We start from the raw sequence: 17,925 nt of genomic DNA on the forward strand, positions 1-17,925 counted from the left end.
CATGTAGAGCATTTCACAGTTCAGATGGGATACACTCCAAGTGCTCAACAGCCCACTTAGCCAGTGGCCACCACGCTGGATGCTGCAGCCCGAGGCCCTAAGAACCCCGCTGTCCCAGGGCTACAGTGGGGAGGCCTCCTGAAGCTGCTAGCTCAGCATTGTTCTCCTTTGGCTTTTTCAGTCCCCTAGACTCTGTTTCAGCCTTTCTTATAATTCTCTACATTAAAATGATGATGTGTTTCCATTTTCCTGAGAGATCCTGACCAATCCAGTACTTGAACCAATGATTGCTGAGTAGCAGGTGCCCTTCTGGTGGGTCCAGAACTCATCCTTTCATCCCAGGTCCCACTTCTCCCCAGTTCTGAGACTGAATTGCAAGTGGGTATTATTTATCACTCCACTATAGGTAGAATTATGAAGAAAACGATGTTTCCAATACTCTCTCTTCCAAAAGTTGGAAAATAAATGAAAGAACTAATAGCTATGTTCCTTCCCCAGCATCTTCATGCGGTCACACTGTTCCCCTGGGCCCTCTGGGCGGGCATCTGGGCCTGCAGTCCCAGTTCCAGACTGTTCAGGTAATGAGCTCTCAGAGGCTGGGTTATGCATCCCAGGGACAGCCAGGGACTCCTGACTGATGACCAGCCTGGTGGCTGATCACACCATAGGTGAGGCTGCAGATGAAGAACGGTAGCTATGGTTATGTTTTAGACTTTACACAGTACCTGTGCACGCATTATCTCATTAGCCAGACAGGTGCATGTCGCTTTCCTGTGGGAACTACCCCACAGCCTTGCTTCTCACTCCACAGCCCAGCCTGCAAGACTCCTGGCCTTTGTAAACTAAGTTGCCCCTGTGCAGTAGTTCCGAGTGAAGACTCTGAAACCAGAGTGCCTGGGTTGGAGTTCTGGTCTACCACTTGCTAGCAGTAGAACAAGTCCCTTAATTTCTTCTCTGTGCCTTGGCAGTCACATCTAAACATCAGGGAGAGTAATGGTGCCGACCTCATTGGGGTGGTGTGAGACTTAAATGTGCTGGAGCATGCGCACTGCAGGACACTGTGCTTGGCATATAGTCAATGCTCAATTAACAATTAGTGGTATTGGCAGCAGCAACATCACTTTCTGGCCTGATTTGACCAGGAGGTAGAGATTAAGAATATGAATTTGAATTGAAGCAGTGTTCAAATCTTGGCTCCTCCACTCACCAGCTGTGTTGCCTTAGGCAAATTACTTAGCCTCTCTAAGTCTCAGTTTCCTCATCTATAAAATTGCAATTTATGCCTCAAAGGGTTTTGTGGAGAAGACGGTACATGATGTATAGTATTAGGTATGAGATAAGAGCTAAAAAGTGCATATTAGTAGCATCATCTTTACCACCACCATCATTATCATCATTATCTTTCCTCGTGGTAAAACACAAGTGTGGGAAAATATTTTATCTGTTTAGCTTCACTATATTCAAGGCCAAGGGGACCTATACAAATTAACGAGGTGCTCCCACTAAACTATGAAGCATCACCCACGTTACTCAACACCTCTTCATAAGTAAATTAAGAGATGTGAACTAAAATCCCCAAGATCTTTCCAGATTTAAAATGTCTTATTGTCTAAGTCTATAAACTTTTCCATGAACAGGTTTATCTGATAAATTTCAGATGTCCAGGGGGCTTTGGGGACAGAATAGAGAGAGAGTAATTTTGGGGTGGTAGAATAAGGAAAGGAAAGATGGTCAAAATATGGATGGATGGATGGATGGATGGAAGGATGGCTGGCTGAATGAGCGGATAGATGGATGGTGATAGATAGATAATAGATAGAGAGAGAGAGAGAGAGAGAGAAAGATAGATAGACCAGATAGATGACTAAATGTAGCAGGTTCAAAGTTGTATCTGGTGCAGCAGAATCCTGGGAGGAAGATACAATAAATGGAAAGATACAAAAAATTTACTGGACACATACTCCACAGGTCAACTTGAACTTGCTATTTTATTTTATTGCCCACATCTTACAGTTGAATCCCAGAGAAGAAGTACCAAAAGTCAAAGCACTTCTAAGTGGTGGAACCTGGACTTGAACCAAGGACTGCTGAACTCCAAAGCCCAACTTCTATTTCCAAAGAGTCGAGTCTGCCAGTTCAGAGTGAACCTGGCTGAAAGGGCAGTCACAAACTTGAATCCTTAATTAGAAAAGCAAAGGCAGAATAAGAACTGGTGCTCAGTTAATTTCATAGCAAAACTCCTCCCTTTCCAAGCATGGGTGAAATGGACTAAAATGAAACTCTCATCTTGGAAGTAAAATCCGTTCCATGCAGCCAGTTGAGGCTATGTGTAATATACTTTGCGATTGGCTCTTTGGAAATTTGCTCTGGGTCAGTTTGTGCTGACCTCCTTGACCAATTTAAAATCCAGGCAATATTTAAAATATTTTACTTTGGGGAAAAAAAATTTTCATAAAGCAATTAAAGAAGCTGAACAAGAAGTAAGATGCCTCTTTCTGGGAATAATGGATGGAATTGCTTGTCCTGTGTTTTCATCACTTGTTTACTCAAAATTTTTCCCACAACAGAGTTCATGCTGCTCCAAATCCCCCAGCATCCAAGTTAATCAACTGCTGTGCTCCACAGAAACCTACTCAGCTCAAGCTAATCCTCTCATCAGCTAGATAAATAATATCTCAGACCTTTCTAAGAGTGGTCTAATTGGCTTTATTATTGTTATAAGCTTGTTACTTTCATTACCACCGTTGCACTCTTTAATACTCAGATGTGGTACACAGAGCCCATCTGGGCAAGGTCATGGCTTAAGGGTCATAAAGTCTTGGGGCAGGAAAGGTTTCAATGCAAGTTTCAAGGGTGGGCTCAGAACATCCAACAACATCAAAAAGCTAGGCAGAGAAGGACCAGTTGAGATTGTTTATTTTATTATACGGTCATGGAAAGTGAGATGAAAGCAAGGAAGTGGCTCACCCAGACACAGGCTAGTAAGTGACAGCATCTTGGCTCATAGCCCAGTGCTCCTCCTTTGTTATTTTGCTTCTTTAAGCTGTTGTGTTTCCTTCTACCTTTGTACCAGCACACACGCCTTGCAATTCTTCCCACAGCCCTTGGTTTTCCAATCTACACCAATGCATGACATGTGATAGAACAACTCTAAGAGAAGGCATTGTGATGGATTGAATTGTGTCCTCCAAAAGGATGTTAAAGACCGGAACCCTAGTACCTGTAAATGTGACTTCATTTGGAAAAGCATTTTTGCAGATGATCCAGTTAAGATGAGATCAAGGATGGACTCCAATCCAATATGACTGTGTCCTTATGAAAAGGGGAAATTTGGACACAGAGACAGACACATACAGAAGGAAGATGATGTGAAGACACAGGGAGAACACCGCCTACAAGCCGAGGAAGGCCTGGGGCCACCAGAAGCTGGGAGGGAGGCCTGGAGCAATGTCTCCCTCACAGCTCTTGGAAGGAAGTACCCTGGCCAATACCTTGATCTCGGACTTGTAGCTTCCAGACTGGGAGACAATGAATTTCCATTGCCTTAGCCCTCCAGTTTGCTGTTTTCTGATATGGCAGCCTCAAGAACTTTTATGGGCTTCTGTGGCATTTTACAGTGAAACAAAATGAAGTCCAGACCTATTGTGATTTTCCCAGCTCATGGTTAATGTAATTGGGTCCAGAAATAAGATCATTTGGCTCTTGTATGAGATCCATGTCAGTGAGAAAAGGGCTAAACATATTCCCGGTGGTCAAACTAGAAACAACCCAGAGGAGCAGAAGTGGGCACCAGATCCTAAAAGCTGTGGCTTCCAGGCTGTTCCACTCTACCATCCGTGGAATAAAACCCACTTGTCTGCCCACTTTGCAAGATGCTAAGTGATGTGGCCCTTGTCTGCCACCACCTCTGCCCTCTCAGCCTGTAACAGCTCTAGCCCAGGTTTTCCACAACATATGTATCAATTGGATTGTGTTTGGCTGCATCTGACAAACACTCACTTATAACAGCTTAATTGAAGACAGAGCTGGTTTAGCTTACCTGCTAAAGAAAAGCAGCGAGGACCAGGCTCCCTCCAGCTTCCGGATCTGCAATCCTTAGCGTACGTCTTTCATCCTCATAGGCTCACAGTGGCTGCTACAGTTCCAGGCACTGAATTTATGCTCCAAAATAGAAGAAGAGGGAAGGGAGAAGGGTAATAGAAAGCAAAAGGCATTTGCTGGCTTAATCTGTCTTTTTTCATCAGGAAAACAATTGGCTTCCCCAAACTACCACCCAGTGGATTTACATTTCATTGGTCAAAACCAGTCATGTGGGCACCCAGGGAATGTCTGTAAATGACCATGGAAAGAAGCGCATTTTTAGTTGGCCCAGTGTTGCCTCAAACAAATTGGTGTTCGTTAGTAATTAAGCAGGGGAGAAGGGCTATTTCACAGGCTACTATCAGTGTCAGATACAGTACACAGCACACATCAATGGTAGTATATGGAAAACTATATTTTTAACTTTTAATAGTTAAGCATTTATTTTACTATGGATTAGAAGAAATGACTAGTATATCAAACTTGAGATTTTATACATATTTTTGTTTTTAATGATATTAAGGGAGGTAGCAAAGAAAGAAAGTAAATTGATTTAAACAAAAATGTTAAATAAAGTTGTGCTAGCAGTTGCCACTAGCTATAGTGGGTGATACTTAAATTACTACAATTTGGGAAATGTTGGAGTGAACCCATTCAACTTCCCTGAATAGCCTTGATCACTTCACTTCTCTGTCCCTTTGCCAATAGATAGCTATTTCATCCAAAAATTAACTTCCCTAAGCTTTTCTTCTGGAGAAATCCAAAATACCTCCAAAACTCTCACAAATTTCATCTCCTTTGTTATGCTTTCCCTAGAGTCCCCAGTTTTTTATTCCCTGCTGTGGGTTTCCTCTAGCACTTAGTATGTACCTCTATCTTCCTTTATCTCCTTGTATCAGTCAGCTTTGTCTGCAATAATGCTACATAACAAATAATCTCCAAACCTCAAAGGCTTGCAAACACAGAAACTTATTTCTTGGCTCATGTTGCATTTTAGCAGCAGTGGGTCAAATGCTGTGGCTCTGCCAGGTTGTGATCGAGTCCGGATCTGATCCTTGTATTTTCTCATTTAAGTACCCAGGCTGAGGAGCTAACCCCAATCAGGACCATTAAGTGTTCACAGTAAAGGAATAGAACACAAAAGAAAAGTTAGAGAAAATTTACAATACTTCTTAAAACCTCTGCTTAGATACGGCAAACCATCACTCCCTCCCACAATTCTATATACAAAAGCAAGCCCAAATGACTAGGTCTAACATCAAGCAGACTAATCACCTTGGGGAGTGAGGGAGTATTTTTTGATAATAATACAACCTTCCGTGCTCCTGATGTTGTAATAATGTATTTATATCTCTGACATAGACACAAGACTGAGCTCTTGGAAGTCAGAGACTAGATCTAGTGGATGTTTGTCACAGCTTTTTGAAGAAGTTAAAATACAGAAACTCATATTACCAGATTCCCTTGCAGCAAGGGCAGCTAAGCATGTGACCAAGCCTCCTCCAATCAGAACTCACTGGAGATCCCAGTTCAGACGCAGTATTCTGAGGAAGGTGGGGCCGTGTGGAAGGCATTTCAGCAAGATGGACATTTGGCTTTCAGCACTGGTTGCAGTCTAAGAAGCTTCTCCCAGGTGACATGAGCACAGCAGAGGCTCTGCTGGAGAAGTCCTGTGGGAAAAATAGGCGCTGTGGCTGCCAATGCTGGCCAATAGCTGGCCCTCCCAACAGATTCTAGGAGCTATCAAATATCCTTTGACAAATTTCTTTTCTGCCTCAATTAACTAGAATAGATTCTGGGTTGGGTTTTTTTGTTTGTTTTTTGTTTTTGTTTTTTGCAGCTATGAGCCTAACTGGATAAACATTTTACCTTACCACTGTGTCCAGCACATGGTGGGTGCAGCAGGTTTGATGGGAAAAAGCCATTAATAAATTAAGAATAGTTGGTTTATTGAGCAGTTACTGTATACCAGGCACCGTTCTAAGACATGTGAATCAATTTTCACATTTACTCTTTATAATCACCCTTTGAGATGAATACTATTACTGCTCCCCTTGTAGAGACCAGGACCCAGAGGGTAAGAACGAGTCACTATCACATCATCAAATGACCAACAACAGCTCCTCTGTAGAGTGATTTCCCTTGCACTGCTTTAATTTAAAAACACAGTCTCCAGAACTTTGCAGGAATCTGATCTCGTTGGGAGCCCCTCTCTGGAATGGCTCTGTGGAGTCAGTCTCCTGGCGTCTCTTTTGTCAACGCATTTAGAAGACATTTAGCAAACACTCGATTTGAAGCAGTCATTTAACTCTTCTTATCATCTTTTCCTCAGTTCTCATTTCATCACATAAAGTTTTATCCTTCTCCTTAAATGATCTCTGGGGGGTTGAAGGACTGGAAAAGCTTTTAAGAATGGTTATTTCAGTAGCTCCACCAGCCTCTTTAGGAAAATGGCTCTGAAGTAACTCAGGTGTTATTTTTAAATCTTTACTTAGTGAATTAACTCTTCAGCTGCTATCAGAGATGAGATACATTTTCCAAGTTCCACTTTGCTAATTTTCTGCTCCAAGATCCAATAGCCAGAATAAAGTTAGACTGAATTCTGCACTATTTTGGAAAATTATCACTGAGGGCAGCCTTTGTAGCTGCATCTTAAAACAACTTCTCTCGGCTGATTCTATTGATGGGGGTAGCTTTGGGCAGGAGAAAAGAAAATGAGAGACAAAGCCATTTACAATCTGTATACTTTAAGTTGATAGATCTCTGTGCAGGGCTCTTCCTCCCAAAAACCATCCAGATAAAAAAATTGGCTCTTTCACATCAACTGTCAGCTTCTTCTCTCTCCTGTCTGTCCTGGTCTTGGGTCTCATCCTATTTTTCCTTTTGTTCATTAAGAAGGTAGGAAGCTAACCCTGGCAAGGGCCAGATGAGTGGATGCTGAGTAGAAAACACATCATCTCATTCAATTTTCACAACCACCATATGGACCCAAGTGAGAAGGGTTGAAGCAGAGTTCTGGGGTAGTAAAAGGACTGATTAACAAGCAGGAGACTTGAACTTCTAGTGCAGTATTTATTATATTAGGTCAAGTGCGCAGAAGCCCAAATATATCAACCTGAGAGATATTTGCATTTTTAAATCCAAGGGTGAAAATTCTTGACAGCACAAAAAAGTGAAGCAAAAGGTTGGACCAGCATGTTGACCTGCAGGCAAGGTGGAAGAAGATTGCTACTTAGATCACATTTAAACCAGCCCTACCTGCTTTGTGAATCTTTCTCAGGTACTCTTTAGATATCAGGGTGTTTCACCCAAGAGAACAATTTATCCAGAGTCTGACCAAGCCTAGGGAACACTGACTTCAGTGCCTGTTGCAGGAGTAATTTCCTCTAAGATCGGAAATCTTACCTGATCTTCAAGCTCCTGCATAAAAGGCCTCTCCCTCAAGCCTTCTTACTAAGAAAGAAAGAATGATCTCTGAAAATCAGGCAAGACTGGTACTCAATGCTTGGTGAATCCATGTGTCTATTCTGAATGGGTCCACGGAGCCAGTCCTCCAGTGGCACGGTGAAATAGCCTGATGGCCACCACATCATGGACTAGCATGGTGTAGACTAAGGGAAAGGGCTCTGGAGCTGAATCCTGCCTCTGCCACCTCTGTGTGTTCTTCAGATCTTCAATATCCTTATTGATTTTCTGTCTGCTTGTTCTGTCAATCATTGAACGAGAAGTGTTGAAATCTCCAGCTGTAACTGTGGCTTGTCTTCATCTTTGGCAGCTCTATCCATTGATGCTTTGTGTATTTGGATGTTTTGTTATCAGTGACATAAAAATTTCAAATTGTCATGTTCTCTTGATGAATTTATGCCTTAACCATTATCATATGGCTTCTTCAACCCTAGGAGTATTCTTTGCTCCAAAATCTGCTTCGTCTGATGTTAATACAGACACTGCAGCTTTCTCTTGTATAATGTTAGCTTTCTAGATATTTACCCATTGTTTTCTTTCAAATTATTTGTGCTTTATATTTAAATGGGCTTATTGTAGTAAGAATATTGATGGCTCTTACTTTTTTATCCAATCTGACCATCTCTGCTAAAATGATTCTTAATATGATCAGTTTTAAATTTATGACCATTCTGTTTTCTCTGTGCCTGTCTTTCTATTTGTCTGCTCTATTTTTCCTCTGTCTTTTTACCCATTTTAGGAGTAAGAATTTTTAGTATTCCACTGTATCTCCTCTTTGGCTTAGAAATTAATCCTCTTTGTTATGTTAATACAGTGGTTGCTTTAGGGTTAATATCTTTTAACTTATCACAGTCCACCCTCAAGTGATATTTTACAATTTCATGTGTTGTGTAAGAAATTCTCAGTCATACACTGCTATGTTTCCCCCTCTACCTTGGTGCCATCATTTTAAGAGGTGTTACTTTTACATAATGTTACGAATCACACATTACTTTGTTACTATTTTTGTTTAAACAGTAAATTATCTTTCCTTAATGAAACTCATTATTTTGAGATAACTGTAGATTGTAAGATATAATAAAGAAATTCCATATATTCTTTATCCAGTTTCCTTCAATGATGATATCCTGCAAAACTACAGTACAGTATCACAATCAGGATATAGACATTTATACACACAACCAATCTTATTCAAATTTCCCCAGCTTTCTTTGTACTGGTAAGTGTGTGTGTATTTAGTTCTGTACAATATTATTCAGTGTGTAGATTCATGTTTCTACCACCATACTCAATTATCTTTAAAGAGATTGCTGCGGACTGAATTGTGTCCCCCCTAAATTCATAAACTGGATCCCTAGCCCCAGTGTGAGGGTATTTGGAAATGGGGGTCTTTGGGAGATACTTAGGTTTAGATGAGGTTATGAGGGTGGGGCCCAAACACCAGAGAGTTCTCTTGCTCGCTATCTCTCTCTCTCCCCTCCCCTCTCTCTCTTGTGCTCTCTGCCATGTGAGGACCCAGTTAGAAGGCAGCCATCTGCAAGATATGCTACAGACTGAGTTATAGTCCTTCCTCCTCCCACTCCCAATCCATATGTTGAAATTCTAACCTCCAATTCCTCACAACATGACTGTATTTGGAGATGAGGTCTTTCAAGAGGTAATTGAGTTAAAATGAGATCATTAGAGTGAGCTCTAATCCAATATGACTATGTCCTTAAAGAAAAGGAGATTAGGACACAGACAGAGGGAACACCACATGAAGACATAGGGAGAAGATGAGGAAAGAGGGCTCAGAAGACTCACCTCCTGATATCTTGATCCTGTACTTCGAGCTTCCAGAATCACCAGTAAATAAATCAGTGATGTGTCAACCATCTAGTCTCCGATGCTTTGTTGTTGCAGCTCTGGCAAACTAATACACTCATCACTGGGGAGGCTAAGGTTGACTCCCACCTATTTCATTGTACTGTTGTTATTTTTCACTTACATCCAGAAAGTAACCTGTTAGCTATTTCTTTTTCACTATCAAATGCCCAGTTCTCCATCAGACATTCATCTAACGATTTTACTACTAATAGAAAAATCTTTCCTTCAATCTGTTTCCCAGAGGGTTTGTAAAATGAGATATTTTAATTTTATTACTCCTTTCCTATTTATTAGATAATGTTCTCTTATAAAATAGAGATTTCTGCCATCAACCAGGGCTATTTGGTAACACCAAAACGTAAGTTCTATTGGAAAGGTAGGGTGTTTAATACTGTCCAATAATTACCAATTTTCAGAGGGATCAGTTATTCTTTTGAAACTGCCTCAAATGGTAACAAATGAGATTTTTCTTCATCTTTTCTTTACTATCATTACAGACTCATGGCTTTTTATTGATTAAATGTTTTCATCTATTAGAATAATTACTGTTTTATGTTCAAATTCTCATAACATTTTATAACACATTTTAAGCTGACTCTTGTGTCTTTTTTTACGTTACGCTGTTAAACTTTGACAGGTTCTTTGCTTTGGGGCACAAGATGTTTCTAGTTCATTTTAGCCCAGACCCAGAATTCCCCATTTTTCTGAGAATCTCCAGTTTCTTTTCGTGGATAACTGACTCAGAGGCCATAATCTGGATGCCAGAGTGTGCTCTTTGCCGCCACTTGTATGGATAGAACTAGGGAAAACAGTGTGTGTGCGTGTCTGTAAAATCATGTGTTCTTATTGATATTTCAATCCGGTAACATTTTCTTTACCTTTATAATTGTGTCTTACACTGAAAATGGTAACTTCTGAGAACATTAACTTGATTATTCATTTTCTCTAACCAATATTATAAAACAAAAAGTTTCAGAGAATCAGTGCTGCAATTACTATGAACAATAAAAATATTTATGGACGTTTAAAATTTCTTTCACCTCTTCTCATCCTTTGAACAGTTCCCATTAAGGATTACAGTATTCTAAAGCCCACGGAATAAATTTGTTCTCTGTGCCTGTGCTGCCAACTTGACATATGGTTAGGTTCTTTCGTTTATTATTTTCAATTTAAGAGATTTATTTTAATAGCAGTGTATTTGCATGATTTACAGGCCAAAACTATCCAGAATGTTCCACCCAGAGAAATCTTGCTTTTACCCCTTATCCCTTCCATCCTCTTCCCTCCATCCTAGCTAATCATTTTGTATTAGTTTTTATCTTTTCAGTATGTTTGCCAGTTTTTATGGTGTAAATATACTTAACATGGCCAATTTCAAGCTCCCATGGGGATGCCTAATTGGCTGGAAAAATTCCTGAAAGTTTAACAAGCTGCCTCTAGCATGCCTCTACCTGTCTCCTCCTCCTCCTCCCACTTATGCAAGAGGTAGTAAGCTGCTCTGAGCCTTGGATTTGTTGTTTTGTTTTGTTTTGTTTTGTTTCCCCCAATTAATAACACTTGGTTAAAGACCATGAAGTGGTTGTCATACACATCATTAGAACCTTGTCTTTCCCTGTCTCAATTCATGTAGTGGCCTACCACTCTTTCCCTAAGTATGGACTAGGAAAAATTTAAATTTAGAGTCCAAAACATTTAGATTCTGACTTTGAATGAAACCTTTTAATATGTGTTATCTTTGGCTGGTTTCTTTACCTCCCTCAACCTCAATTTCCTAATTTATAAAATTAGAACCATAATAAAAGTTTATGGTTTAATAACCTGAAATAAAATGTTCAAATATAATATTCATGATCGTTTTAATACCCAGCACTTATTGAGTGTTCAGTTTTTTTCCAGACGGTTCCTAGCACTTAACCTAGATTAATTCACTTCATCAGATACATGGTGTGCACTATTCACAACATCAACATGGGGTGTATATTATTATTGTTGCCATTTCACAGATGAAGAAAGTGAGGCACACAGAAGCTAGGCAATTTTCCCAAGCTCACATAGCTAGTAAGTGATGGAGCCTGGCTTACTCTCAGGCCATACCTCTGGGCACTGCCCTCTGTTTAACCAGTGCCTGCCAACAAGTGCGTGGCACAGAGTGGCCACTCTGCAGAGTTAGTTTCCATACCTCCCTCTGGTTCTTTGATTTCAACAGCAACTCCCTCTTAGTTACTCAAGGAAAGCTCTTCTCAACATGTGGGTCTCCTGGGCTTCTCTCACTAACTGTCCATCTTCTTTTTCCTGTTCCATCCTCCAAATCACTCCCCACCCAAATTCACAGCCACAGTCCATTTGTGGGGAAACTGAAAAATGGAGAAGAAAGGCTTGTTCACAGACCCTCTGAACTGCCCCCTCCAGTTACCCAGTACCGCAAGGTATCTGTCTCCATAGATTGATGTCTTTGTTGGACCAGTTGTAAATATTTTAAACATTTAACAAGAAGTGTCCATTGTGTATACCCCATTGTTTAAATGGGGAAATTGGCTCAGAGAGACAAAATAATTTCCCTGAATTCCAGGGGAATCAACACTAAGATTCAAGCCCAAGCCAATGAGACTATCAAACTCTTAACCTTTACAGTTGGCACAGCAACTTGGGAAGGAGATGGAAACCATCATCTCCAAGAGTATTTGGAGGAGAGGCTGATTTCACTCAGCAAAGGCTTGACTGTCCAGTTAGAAACTGCTGCCCTCAGTGCTGCCCCATGTCAGAGGTATGATCTCAATCACTAGCATTTGGCTTGGGCCTCCGGTCCTAGGGCTGGCAGTTAGATTTAATACTTTACCACATACTCAGTGCTTATTTAACAGGGACTTCGCTGCTTTAAAAGTGGATAAAATCAGATAATGAGGCCGGGATTCAGCCCTAGCCTATTGCAAGGATTAAATGAGATGATGCATGCAAAGAGGTTAGCATGATGTCTGGCACACAGCAGTCAGGAAATGCTGCCAATTTTATTACCACTGCAGGAAAGAGTACACGAGAGAAGACCGGGAAGCAGATCTGGATTCGGTTTGGAGTCCATGATGTTTAAGATAGCCAGCAGGCCTTGTGCCCATCTTACAGATGAGGAGGCTAAGACTCAGAATGCCAGGAACTCAGAATTTTAGGGTCATAAGGATCCTTAGAGAGTGTCTTGCCCAGCGACCCTTGACCTCCCAAGTCCCTTTAGCCACAACCCCTTCTTCAGACCTTCTCCCTCTTGACAGGGACTGGGTTGGGGTGGGGTGCGGACTGGGGGTTGTTCCTGTTTAGTGGCATTAAGAGGCTGGCAGAGAAAGTCAAGGGCCAGCTGTCATGGTGGATGGTGACCCAGAAGACCCTCTGCATCACACACAGATGAAAGTGTTGCGAGAAACAAGACAGGACAGCTGGAAGGATTCAGGAGCCCTCGGTTCAGTCACTGTAGACACAGCCACCTCAGTGGGAGGTACAAGTTCATGGGCTCAGTAAGGCCATTTATCCATCACCGAGTCTTCCTACAGATGAGGTTAATCTCTGTCATCAGCCCAACGTACTTTCAGATTCCATCCTAGTCCTTCTTGCTGTGGCTTTAGGAATCCCAAATTATATAATTTCCTTTGTCTGATTCTATTAATTGTCTACATTCTATTTCAGACACAGAATCTCTCTGTATTACAGAATATAACATACAGGGCTACATATAAAACTCCCTACTTGGTATAGGCTGCATATAAAAATTCATGTCTAATTTCATACAAAAGTGTTCACCGTCTTTTTTGGAAGTTCCACAAATACATTTGGTAACTTGGCCAAAAGGACTCCCGGGCCTCAGAGGTGGTTGTACTCATGTCTGTGCTCTTACAAGGGAGGAAACGCAGCCAGGTCAGGATGGGAGACACGCTCATCAGGGGCGTGTCTGCAGGAGTCCAGATGCAGGCTTCATATGTTCTCCCTCCCAGGGGGGCTGTCATGTAGCAAGTGCTCCTTCCCACAACAGTGAAATACAGCACCGCGTGCACCACGTTTCTGCTGAGGAGGCACACGTGAGACTCAGCGTTCAAGGCTGTCATTGTGGGCTGTTCACCTAGACATCTGGTCACCCCCAGAAGGGAAGCAGGTGTTCACCATCCACATTGTTTGCCCAAATAGTCTAGGCAGGTTGGTACAGCAGGTTTCAGCACCCTGGGCATCCAAAACAGCCTTATCCATTACTAATGGAGAGAAGACTCCAAAGCCAGGTCCCCAGATGCCAGCCAAGGGTCACCTCAAAAGCCGGCCCATCTAATGAGCAACATCAAGTCTGATGTGTGACACATCATCATTCCTGCCTCCTTGGAACCAACAGAAAATTTCCACACGCACATTGAATCTTTGAAATTTCACAGGGGATTAAACCTTGGGACTAGGTTGACAGCAAGTTTGATGTCTGCTCATGAGAGTTTATATCATGTTACAACACGCTCTTCCGTTTGGAGAATCTCTGGTTTAATCCACTGAGCATCCTCCTTCAATCCCACGTGGAGCTTGAACCCAGGCCTTCTAACCTCCCTAGAGTTAGTTCTCAAATTTATCAGCACTCTGTAATCACTTAGGGAGCTTTAAAACTACTGAACCTCAGTTCTACCTCCAGAGATTCAGATTAAATTGGCCGGGGGTGCAGTCTGGGATTTGGAACTGTTTGAGTTCCTCTAGCGTGCAGCCAACGTGAAGAGCCACTCCCGAAGTCCAGCAGTTTTCACACTGTGGTTCCCAGACCATCAGTGTCAGCCTCATCCAGGAACTTCCTAGAAATGCAAACCCTCAGGTCCCACCCCAGGTTTATCAAATCAGAAATTCTGGATGGGAGGCCCAGAAATCTGTTTTAATAAGCCTTACAGGTAACCCTGACACACATTCAAATTTAAGAACCATTGCCCGAGACCAAGACACAAATCTTTTGCCAACCCCGTGGCTCTTGGTCAGGGCTACTGTTAGTGGCAGGAAGCCCCAAGGACCCCACCTGTGTGCTTCCAAGAGCCTCTACTTCCACAGCTGTGCTTAGCATCCCTTTGCCCCACAAATTTCCCAATGACGGCTTTGGATGTGGGGATGTGGGACCCGGCTTGTTAAACTCAAGGCCAGGTACAGGAAGACAGATATGTGAACAACACTTGCATATTGCAGAGTAGGACAAGGGAGAGAGTGTGGACACCGCATCCTCACACAACCATGCAGGGACCACTGCAGAGGCAGCAGCTGACTGGGACCTGGATTCTACTTTCTGCAGCCACTCTTCTCGAACCCAAACAGGCTGTATCTCAGTGTCATCATCTGCAGAATGGAGCTAATAATTCCTCCCAATCTAATCCTGGAAGCTTCTTTGAGGTTTATACAAAATATACATAGAGAGAGAAATGTGTAAAAGCATGATGAAGATCAGGTGCGGCGCTCTCGTCTGCAGGGTGCAAGGCAGGCTGGGAGCGTGGTGGTGTCTGTCTGCTGGAGGCTCACTGACCCCAGCCTTCCTTGAAGATTGATGTTCACTCAATACACTAACCATCCTCCGGAAAGTAAAAACTCTCCCCAGTTCATGGCTCTTAACCATGTTGTTAACTTCAATCTATATATTTTCTCCAATTCAGTGAAATTCCTGATACACGTACAAGCAGACTCTGGTCTGACTGCATTGGTGCTTTCAGGGAGCCCTTGTAGGAGCTAAGCGGAAGAAGGAAGGGAAGGAAACTGACATTTTTCTGGCACTTGTTATGCACCATTTGGCTTCCGTGTCCTATTGTTTAATCCTTGCTATGAACCGCAGAATGGTATGAAGGTTACAGTTATTTGTATGTAATAGATAAAGAAACAGAAGGTCAGAGAGAAGAGATTGAGGAACTTGACCAGAACCACATAGACAGGTAGGATCAGAGCGGCATCGTATCCAGGTCCATGAAGCTCACGTGCTTCCCGCCAGCCCTGTGTCTGTCACTTACAGATTCACCCCTGACTATAGGGGTGAGGTTGGGGGGACCCGGTAACTAGAAAGATTGGGATTCCCAGCCACATACGGTTTGTCTGTGACTACGAGCCCGCCCTGCAGCGCCCCCGCCAAGTGAACGAGACGCAGCTTCACCCGGAGCAGACATCCCCTCTGAAGATCTGCCCCTGACGCCTTCCAAACTGAAACACGAAACTTCCCACAGGCACGTGTGGAAATCAGACTCTCGCATGTGAAGAAAGACCAGTGTAAATCCCTGGCAGCTGTGAGTCACCCAGCCCAGGGAAAGGCACTCTGGAGCGCAAACAGCCTTCCTCGGGAAGGCAGGGGACTAACCTGTCTTCAGAGAAAACACTCTCCTGCGAGGTCTGGATGTCTGCCTGCACCTCCGTGGCAGACCCTCATCAGGACGGCAATGCACCAGGAATGGCCGGAACCCCTGGATGTCCTCCTCCTGCTCCAAGACAGCAGGCACATGCCTGTGGGCGCCTGTCCCTCTGAGTCATCCCTTCTCTGAAGCTCTAGGCGGCGTCAGCAGCTCCCCCAAAACTGGCTTCCACACGCCTCCTTAAGCTTTTGCTTTCAGTTGTCAGGATGTCTTCACGATGGTTCTTCATTCTTCCCAAGTGGTCTCGTTTTATAGTCCTTCCTACTCATTTCAGTTTTAGGGTTAAAAATAACATTGTGTTCTCCTTACCCACAGAATGTAACTGACATGGCTGCGCTTCTGGAACAATGTTCTTTTCCACTTACTCAGGACATCACACAGCACTACGCTTTGTTCTGAAGATAAAGCAACAGGACATCGGGACCCACCTTCAGCTTACAGAACCTGTGGGGGCGCAACCTACCCGAGCGAATCCCTGCAAAGCAGCTTGTTAGTGGTACCATCTAGAGGCGCCCCATCTGGCTCCGGGCCCCCTCCTCCCTCCCCACAGCATCCTCCACCTGCACTTGGCCTTTGTTCTGGTGCTGATGGGTCACTCACCGTGCACCTGACCACACTCAGCTTTTTGAGGACTAAAAGAGATGCCTCAGTCACCGCTGTATTCCCAGCATCTATTACCTAATAAGCCTTTATTTAAAAAAATGTCTGTGGGCAGAATGAATGGGACAAGGAGTTGCTCCTGAGTTAAACATTTATCCACTGAAATCTATTTCAAGTGTATTAACTGGGTCCTTTTGAACTAACTTAAGGCAAACTGATTTTTAAAGCAGTTCCTTCGGACTGTGTTAGTAGGTGAGCAAGTGAGTAGGGTGAGGAAAGAGGAGGGACTCGGCCCCGAGGAAGAAGCGATAGTCATGGGCCAGGTAGAGGCTGAGTCAGAAAGGGGTCCTGGGGTCACAGACAGAGCACGTGGGCAGGCGCAAGGCCAAAGCAGAATTAAGCCCTATTGTCTGAGCCAACACAGAAGGTGGTCCTGCCATGACTCCCTGTCAGGATAAAGATTCCCCAAACTGATTAGCAGCTAAGGGGACCCAAGGAGAGCACATGGGGACCCAGGTGTGGTTTTCAAGGTAGGATGCCCACAGCTCCCTGGCATCCGTTGGCCCAGCAGTGGGAGGTGAGGGTGGGAGCTGCGTGACTGAGGCAGGCAGGCCGTAAGGATTCCACAGTTGTGAGCTGTGCACACACGTGCAGGACCATGGCAGAGTCTGAAGCAGGATTCTTTCCTGAGGAGGAAGCTCCAGGCTAGCTCTGCAAGAAGATGCGAAGAAGGTGGTGCAGGAGGGGAGTGTGCGAGTGAGAGCCGAGGGCACCATGCCCAGGGGCCCAGGCTGGAGGCCTTGCAGGATTCAGACAATGGTAAAGACTGTCTCCAAGATGTTCTGGCCGATCTGCACGTCTTTAATGTCACCACTGCGAGTCCATTTCTAATACGCATCATTCGGGTTAACTCATCAGTTTCACCAGTCAAAAAAAAACCATTTCAGACATTCACTGAGTTACTCAGCAAAGCCCAAGTTATCAATCCGACATGGATGGCAGACATTGGTGTCAGTCTGTCTCCACCAGAATGTGCTCTCCTGATTAGGGAGCAAGCAGTGTGTGGGTGATAGACACGGCATACGCACACGCACATACGAAGTCACGCTTTGCATGCTGATGCATGCTCCAGTGCAATGCAGGTGTCCTAACAGAGTGGCCAAACCTCAGGCTGGCTTGAGATCTTGTCCTTATTCCCGGATCTTTGGGAGCCGAGGCAGTCAGCTCTGTAGCTCAGTGTGTTCAAGGAAGTGGACACTCAGCAGAGCTCAGCACCATGTTGTCCTGGGCAAGACAAAACCTCAGAATGTTGTCCTCAGCCTGAGAAGCTCCTGTAACTATTAATCCAACTCCAGTAACAACTCTGGGATGGAGTCACTTCTAAGTGAGATATTTTTTCATTCAACTCTGGTGTATGCTGGTTAAGTCAGTATACAAGCAAAAATGTCAAGCAACATTCCTGACACCTTGATTAGGATGGAGAATAGCACATTCATTACACATCCATTACCTAATGGAATTCCAAAGCCAAACGAGG

Source organism: Vicugna pacos, chromosome 2 (assembly GCF_048564905.1).
Source record: "Vicugna pacos chromosome 2, VicPac4, whole genome shotgun sequence".
Lineage (NCBI taxonomy): Eukaryota > Metazoa > Chordata > Mammalia > Artiodactyla > Camelidae > Vicugna > Vicugna pacos.